This window comes from Rhinichthys klamathensis, unplaced genomic scaffold, assembly GCF_029890125.1.
Source record: "Rhinichthys klamathensis goyatoka isolate OS25496 unplaced genomic scaffold, OSU_Roscu_1.1 h1tg001303l_1, whole genome shotgun sequence".
In the NCBI taxonomy this organism is placed as follows: domain Eukaryota; kingdom Metazoa; phylum Chordata; class Actinopteri; order Cypriniformes; family Leuciscidae; genus Rhinichthys; species Rhinichthys klamathensis.
In genome coordinates, this window is record NW_026607420.1 from 32,876 (window position 1) to 41,099 (window position 8,224).

Sequence of the window (8,224 nt, forward strand, 5' to 3'; positions counted from 1 at the left end):
CAGGAAATATTTGTGAAGGACAGAAAAACTTGTTTATGTTCATTTCTCTAGCTGTCCTACACTTTAACTATCATTTCTTTCACACACATCTCTAAGCTGAAATAGTCAATAATATAATGATACAGATGTTTTAAAGTGGACCTACCGATTTCTGCGGGCCCAAACTGCTGGCTGGCTTTTTATCAGTGGATTCTGCTGATGCTTGATTTAAAGGCTTCAGAAATATGAGACCACAATCACATGGTAACTAATCAGAATGACAGTAAAAGATTATCATGAATTACTGATCAATCTCTTTAGCATTTTCTTGATAGTACCTTGACTCGCCATGGCCAATCTGAGTCTCCATAATTGTAAGTGATTTCTTCTCCTGGTAGAATGTCTCGTACAGCAAAGAGACACAGGTGAGGTTTTCTGCTCACTTCAACGGTTCTCATTTTGCAAGTAGGATTTCTGGTCTGATCGTTTACAAGTCTTCCCAAGGACAACCCGTCTTCTTTAGATGCATCCATGCTATAAAGACATCCAATTATCACTCAATACTTGTAATCTTAGTATACATGATAGAAATGTACAGTTATTTTCTATAAGTGGTTCTGAACCCCAGTCCTGGGAACCCACCGCTCTGCATATGCTGTATGTCTCGTGTTTTAATCCAGCTGATTCAGATGAGGAGTTTATCATCAGAACACGGCTCTATGAACTCAACTGAGTGTGTCTGGTGAAGGAGACATACAGAATCTGCAGAGAGGGTCTGAAAACCACTGATATATATGATAGTGTACTGCAACATCCTCTCAGCTCTCAGATAAAGCCATCTCAAATTAAAGGGATACTTCACCTCTGCGAAGATGAATATGTATTTAAAATGGGTCATTTATGTAGAAGAAATGTGAAATTATTTTTGAATTTGGAGCTTTCTACTGTAGACTGAGAAAAGCCAGAAAATGTATTTTTGGCTTATGTGGATGAAAGACAACAACTCCCAGAATGCACTTGCTTCGCTGCCCTAGGAGGCCACGCCTACCGGTAACAGAGCGCAGTAGTTAAACAACAAGTATAGGCTACTAGTGAGTTCGAAAATGTGTTTTGAGATCGCCCAAAATGTTCGGGATTCGGCTTTTGCGTTCTACAGTCACCATTCATTATGTTTACTGTGGCGAGCAGGACGAGTGAGAGCCGCGGGAGAACGACGCGAGTCATGTTTACTGTGGCGAGCAGGACGAGTGAGGGCCGCGGGAGAACGACACGAGTCATGTTTACTGTGGCGAGCAGGACGAGTGAGGGCCGCGGGAGAACGCGCGAGTCATGTTTACTGTGGCGAGCAGGACGAGTGAGGGCCGCGGGAGAACGGCACGAGTCATGTTTACTGTGGCGAGCAGGACGAGTGAGGGCCGCGGGAGAACGGCACGAGTCATGTTTACTGTGGCGAGCAGGACGAGTGAGGGCCGCGGGAGAACGGCACGAGTCATGTTTACTGTGGCGATCAGGACGAGTGAGGGCCGCGGGAGAACGGCACGAGTCATGTTTACTGTGGCGAGCAGGACGAGTGAGGGCCGCGGGAGAACGGCACGAGTCATGTTTACTGTGGCGATCAGGACGAGTGAGGGCCGCGGGAGAACGGCGCGAGTCATGTTTACTGTGGCAAGCAGGACGAGTGAGGGCCGCGGGAGAACGGCGCGAGTCATGTTTACTGTGGCGAGCAGGACGAGTGAGAGCCGCGGGAGAACGACGCGAGTCATGTTTACTGTGGCGAGCAGGACGAGTGAGGGCCGCGGGAGAACGGCGCGAGTCATGTTTACTGTGGCGAGCAGGACGAGTGAGGGCCGCGGGAGAACGACGCGAGTCATGTTTACTGTGGCGAGCAGGACGAGTGAGGGCCGCGGGAGAACGACACGAGTCATGTTTACTGTGGCGAGCAGGACGAGTGAGGGCCGCGGGAGAACGCGCGAGTCATGTTTACTGTGGCGAGCAGGACGAGTGAGGGCCGCGGGAGAACGGCACGAGTCATGTTTACTGTGGCGAGCAGGACGAGTGAGGGCCGCGGGAGAACGACGCGAGTCATGTTTACTGTGGCGAGCAGGACGAGTGAGGGCCGCGGGAGAACGACACGAGTCATGTTTACTGTGGCGAGCAGGACGAGTGAGGGCCGCGGGAGAACGCGCGAGTCATGTTTACTGTGGCGAGCAGGACGAGTGAGGGCCGCGGGAGAACGGCACGAGTCATGTTTACTGTGGCGAGCAGGACGAGTGAGGGCCGCGGGAGAACGCACGAGTCATGTTTACTGTGGCGAGCAGGACGAGTGAGGGCCGCGGGAGAACGGCACGAGTCATGTTTACTGTGGCGAGCAGGACGAGTGAGGGCCGCGGGAGAACGGCACGAGTCATGTTTACTGTGGCGAGCAGGACGAGTGAGGGCCGCGGGAGAACGGCGCGAGTCATGTTTACTGTGGCGAGCAGGACGAGTGAGGGCCGCGGGAGAACGGCACGAGTCATGTTTACTGTGGCGAGCAGGACGAGTGAGGGCCGCGGGAGAACGGCACGAGTCATGTTTACTGTGGCGATCAGGACGAGTGAGGGCCGCGGGAGAACGGCACGAGTCATGTTTACTGTGGCGAGCAGGACGAGTGAGGGCCGCGGGAGAACGCGCGAGTCATGTTTACTGTGGCGAGCAGGACGAGTGAGGGCCGCGGGAGAACGGCACGAGTCATGTTTACTGTGGCGATCAGGACGAGTGAGGGCCGCGGGAGAACGGCGCGAGTCATGTTTACTGTGGCGAGCAGGACGAGTGAGGGCCGCGGGAGAACGACGCGAGTCATGTTTAATGTGGCGAGCAGGACGAGTGAGGGCCGCGGGAGAACGGCGCGAGTCATGTTTACTGTGGCGAGCAGGACAAGTGAGGGCCGCGGGAGAACGGCACGAGTCATGTTTACTGTGGCGAGCAGGACGAGTGAGGGCAGAGGGAGAACGGCTCGAGTCATGTTTACTGTGGCGAGCAGGACGAGTGAGGGCCGCGGGAGAACGACACGAGTCATGTTTACTGTGGCGAGCAGGACGAGTGAGGGCCGCGGGAGAACGACACGAGTCATGTTTACTGTGGCGAGCAGGACGAGTGAGGGCAGCGGGAGAACGGTGTGAGTCATGTTTACTGTGGCGAGCAGGACGAGTGAGGGCCGCGGGAGAACGACACGAGTCATGTTTACTGTGGCGAGCAGGACGAGTGAGGGCCGCGGGAGAACGACACGAGTCATGTTTACTGTGGCGAGCAGGACGAGTGAGGGCCGCGGGAGAACGACACGAGTCATGTTTACTGTGGCGAGCAGGACGAGTGAGGGCCGCGGGAGAACGACACGAGTCATGTTTACTGTGGCGAGCAGGACGAGTGAGGGCCGCGGGAGAACGACACGAGTCATGTTTACTGTGGCGAGCAGGACGAGTGAGGGCCGCGGGAGAACGGCGCGAGGCCGGTGGCGTGATTACTGATGAGCGACACCTGTGAGACGAAATTTTCTTAGCAATGTTAAAATGCACATCAACCGATCACTTGTTTAGCTTTCATGTAAACACTACATTCAGATTCACCAATCGGAATGAATTCAGTTAGATTGAAACAAAAGGTGTGCATGTAAACAATGAATGGCGACTGCAGAAAGCAAAAGCTGAATCCCGGACATCGACGGCCGGACATGTCCGGGAAAAAGAGGATGGTAACCCCTACTACTCAGCTTTCGCCACAGAACAAGAACCTGCTAGCTTAGCTTCCAGAAAAAGATGTCTGACACTATGTGTACATTGTGTGAGTGAGATCCCACCCTCTATGGGCGGGTTGAGAACATGCGGGACAGCCCCTACTACTGGCTGTAGTCTTTAGCCTCTGGCCAAAAAATCCTCCGATGACGCAAAATGACGAATTTTGCTTCATCGGAGGATTTTTTCCAGACAAAAAATACATAAATCTCTCGTCTCAGGGGGATATGAGGGTGGAAAGCATGGTAATTCGAAAATACTACAGGTTTTCTACTAATACAAAGCTTAATGCTAAATCCTGAACTATCCCTTTAACCATTTTGTTCTCTTTAGGGAATACAGAGAAAAACTCTGGTGCGGTTTGAATGAAATATGAGCATAACATGGACCAGAGACATATAAACGAACCAAAAACAGGAAGATGTGACCCTAAAAAGGACAAACTGGTCAAGCATAACAGGTTTGACGATAGAAATGCCAATCTGAACACTAAGCAGACCCGGACCAAACGAACCAAGCGAACAGAACTACAGGCATGAACACACCCTGAGTATTTTACAGTTCCAGATATTTTATCATCACTACTACATCAATCCAACAGTTCTTTACTCACCACCAATTTCTGCCATGCCACTGAAAATCAAACAGGAACGTGTTCTCAGCTTCAGTGTAGTGTTCAGTTCGAGCAAGACTCTCCTCTGAACTCAGAAGTTCACCTCTGTATTCAAGAACAAAATCCCCTCTGAAGAAAGCTCCAGTGGTGAAAACTCCACGCCCTGAAGAGGAGAAATTCATTAGCAGCAGTTTCTTTAATGTCAACTATTATTTTGATTATTACTAAAAGTTCTTAACCATATGATGTACATTATATGATGTAAAAGGGAAATTACTGTAGGAAAATAGTCAATAGCCAGGCTAATCTCAAAGTATGCTTTGCTTTTTATACTTTACATTATACTTTTAAAGGGGTCATGACATGAGACCAAATTTGCCTTGATCTTTTGGTATATAAGAGATCTATGTATTATTAAAACTTCCTGCAAGTTTAATAGCTTAAGATGCCCCCCCCCCCCCCATTATAAACGAAGCATTTATTTAATCAAGCTCTAAATACAGCTCGTTGTGGATCCATGGTACGAGGTGACGTCACGGTACGAAGTGACGTACCAGTCGTTTGCATATGACCGCCTCCAGCACAAGACAACTATGCCTCATTTCGCATCATCGCATGCGTTGTCATGCAGCGAGTGGGTCTGTTTACAAGAAGATTGCGATGCCACGCAGACGTGCTGTTCCTGGCTGCGGACAAACAACATGTTTGAATACGCCACCGAACGATCCAGGCGTCAGGGAAAGCAGTTGGATGCAGTTTATTTGCCCCGCCAAACAGGGGTGATTCTAGGATTTTATAAATGGGGGGGCCACAGGGTGGACCAAGGACCAGTCAGGGGGGCCCATGGGAAATCAGCTAGAAAATTCAACTAGAAATAAATACTTGTTTAGAAAATATTAAACACGAATTAAAAAATCTTTGCAATGCCCAGTGCCCTAATATAGATGGTATTAAATGTGGCACTGAACAAGAGCCTGAAAATCATTTTGTATTTAACATGGATTGGACCACACAGTTTTGTTCTTATAAATAAAAAAAACATCACCTAGGCATTAATTAGTCATCTAACATGCATTATTCTCAACACAAACATTGAATGTGTGTGTGAGTGTCGGTGAACGTTCTCTGCATGAAATCGGTCTCTAAAATGATTTCTTAAAGAAATCTTGGATGTCCTGTTGCGGTGTATAAATAAACAAAAACCCATTAAGTATCTAAATTACACAGTTGCATGTAGCTATGGTGTTAGTTAACATTCTCACATTTTAATGTTCACCACGGCACGACTTTTTTGGAAAAAGATTATTGTGCCTTTAGTATTTAAAACAACAGATAGAGTAATCTATTAAAAATCTATAAAAATTATCTATTTTATATTTATGTGGTCGTGCGCTGCCACGGAATCTCTATTCAGTCTGCCGAAATTACGTTAGCTGATCTAACGGTACTGGCTTGATCAGTCACACATGAAAGTAATCAGACTAACATACGGTGCAATATTTACAATGACGTGTCGAGGTATCTCTCTCTCTCTCTCCTACTGTTTTAAAAACGCGGACCTGTGATTTCGCTTTGCGAATCGCAAATCAAGCAGTGATTGACAGCGCTCTGATCCAATGGCGTTGGGCATTGTCAGGTTGACAGTAAATCTAGCCCAATGATGTTGGGGGGGCACCAGGGGGGGGTCAATCATATTCCAGGGGGGCCAGTGCCACCCCGTGCCCCCCTTCTAGACACGCCCCTGCCGCCAAAGCCTTATTTGATCGGTGAGTGATGTAGATGAGTGTGACAGGGCGCATGTTACTGAAAGAACGAGCAGAGCCCCGGCCGCGCGCGCGCCTTCAAACTGTCTTGCTCTCTCTCTCCCTCCCTCGCGCATATGCAGGGATGCAAACACATGTATGGTCCAAAAAGAGAGAGGTAATCGAAGCCCTCGCCCCGCAAATTTTCTTATAGAAAATATCCAGAAACTTACATTGCCACCAACCCCTGCCATCCCCGGCCCACCCCTATAGGCACATATAGTAAAATTAAATTCGAATAAAGTTGACAAAAAAGGTTTTATAAAAAGATAAACCTCATTCTTTTTATAAAAATGATTTAAAGGCTGAAATATACGAGTAAAAAAAGACAAATTACTTGACATGTACATTAACACTAGAACTCCCAAGGCAGTCATTTTGACTGTTTTAAAATTTTGCAATGTAATAACTTTGTTGAAATAAAACCCATGTAACTATAGGACCCTGACTTTTCCTAAATGTGTCTATATTTTATTCTATCATTGTTATTTTATTAAAATTACAAGACACAAAAGACTGAGTTTTGAGTATTTCTACCTTGAATGGTCATAACAGTCATACTGACCGTATGCATTACAGACCGTGTGTCGGTTGCTCCTTTTTCCTGCTCTTGAAGATGCATCACCGTTGACTAGCAACAATTTCTCTTGTTGTTTGTTTAGTCTATTGCAAAGCTGAAATCTAGCTTTAGCTTCGAGCTAAAACCAAATTGAAATATTGAAAAGAGAATATCAGAACAATGTCAGCAAGAAGAATGACTGCCACAGAGGCTTTAGCCATGCTTCAGAGCCTTGATGAGGCTGAGTGGTTGTTGGTTAACTAATACAATTTTACATACATCATAATTAAAATGTAGTGTTCTGATGTTTATTATTACCTATCCTAACATAACAGATCCATTTATTCTTAGATTTGATATAGCTTTTTGAAATGATATGCAAATAATGTATGAGCAGTCAGAATGACTGCTATGGCCATTATAGTAGTTATAGAATTCTGGGAGTCCTAGTGTTAATGCATATTAGCTTATATTTTATTATTAATAGTAAAATAACAGTCTGATTTTCCCGTGGCGTCTGTTGTTGCTATGCAACCATGCACTGCACTCTCCACAATGACAAAGAAGTTTTAGTAGGATTTTGACTGTACCACTTCTGCATGAGATGAGAACACTTTTTGAGAACACTTTTTAAGATGTTCTTGGGTCAAGAAAACGCTCGCTCTGTCTGGATGTGCTTAAATCCACAATAAGGACACTTTCCAGTCACACATGCTCACTTCAATAAGCCACAGAACGCAGGTTAATGTGTTTACATGCTGGGCAAATCTGGAATAAGGGGCAAAAATCTAGCGGTGTCGATTGGTTTATGCTTATGCCGTTTATGATGACCTTAGTCTGCGTTTACATGACCACACGCACTATGGGCTTATTGTGCATAATTGGGCTAAGAATGCGCAAATAAACACTGACTTTGGGTTGATGGAACCAGAAATGCAAAAATGCAACTGTTTTTGTTTTCGGGCTAATGCCTGCAGAACTCTATTCAGAAATCTTGACTGCACAATAAAAATAAATTATATATTAAATTATCAGTTTTGTAGAGTAACGTTATTACTGCTTATTCATAAATACTTGCCTTTATATTTGCTGATGAACTGCTCTTGAAGCTCAGGCTTGTCGGTTTCACAGGTAATGTGATGCTCAGCGTCCTGCAGAGGTTTCTTACGTCTTTTATTTCCCAGCATGGCGACTTACTTTCTTGAAATGACTGGGAAAAAAAAAAATATATATATATATATATATATATATATAATGTGAATGAAATAAACAAGCATATTTAAAAAATCTTGTTGATCTTACTGGAATTGTTCACCCAAAAACATACGTAATTAACATACAATTATGTTAAGTGTTCCAATTGAACCTCATGTTGTTCCAAACACGTGTGTTTTTTCTGTTCAACACTTAAGTATATATTTATATTATATCACAGAGCTCTATTCAATGACAGCACGTGTGACCAGTCTACAACAGGAATTTAGATTAAAAAAAGGCAATGTCA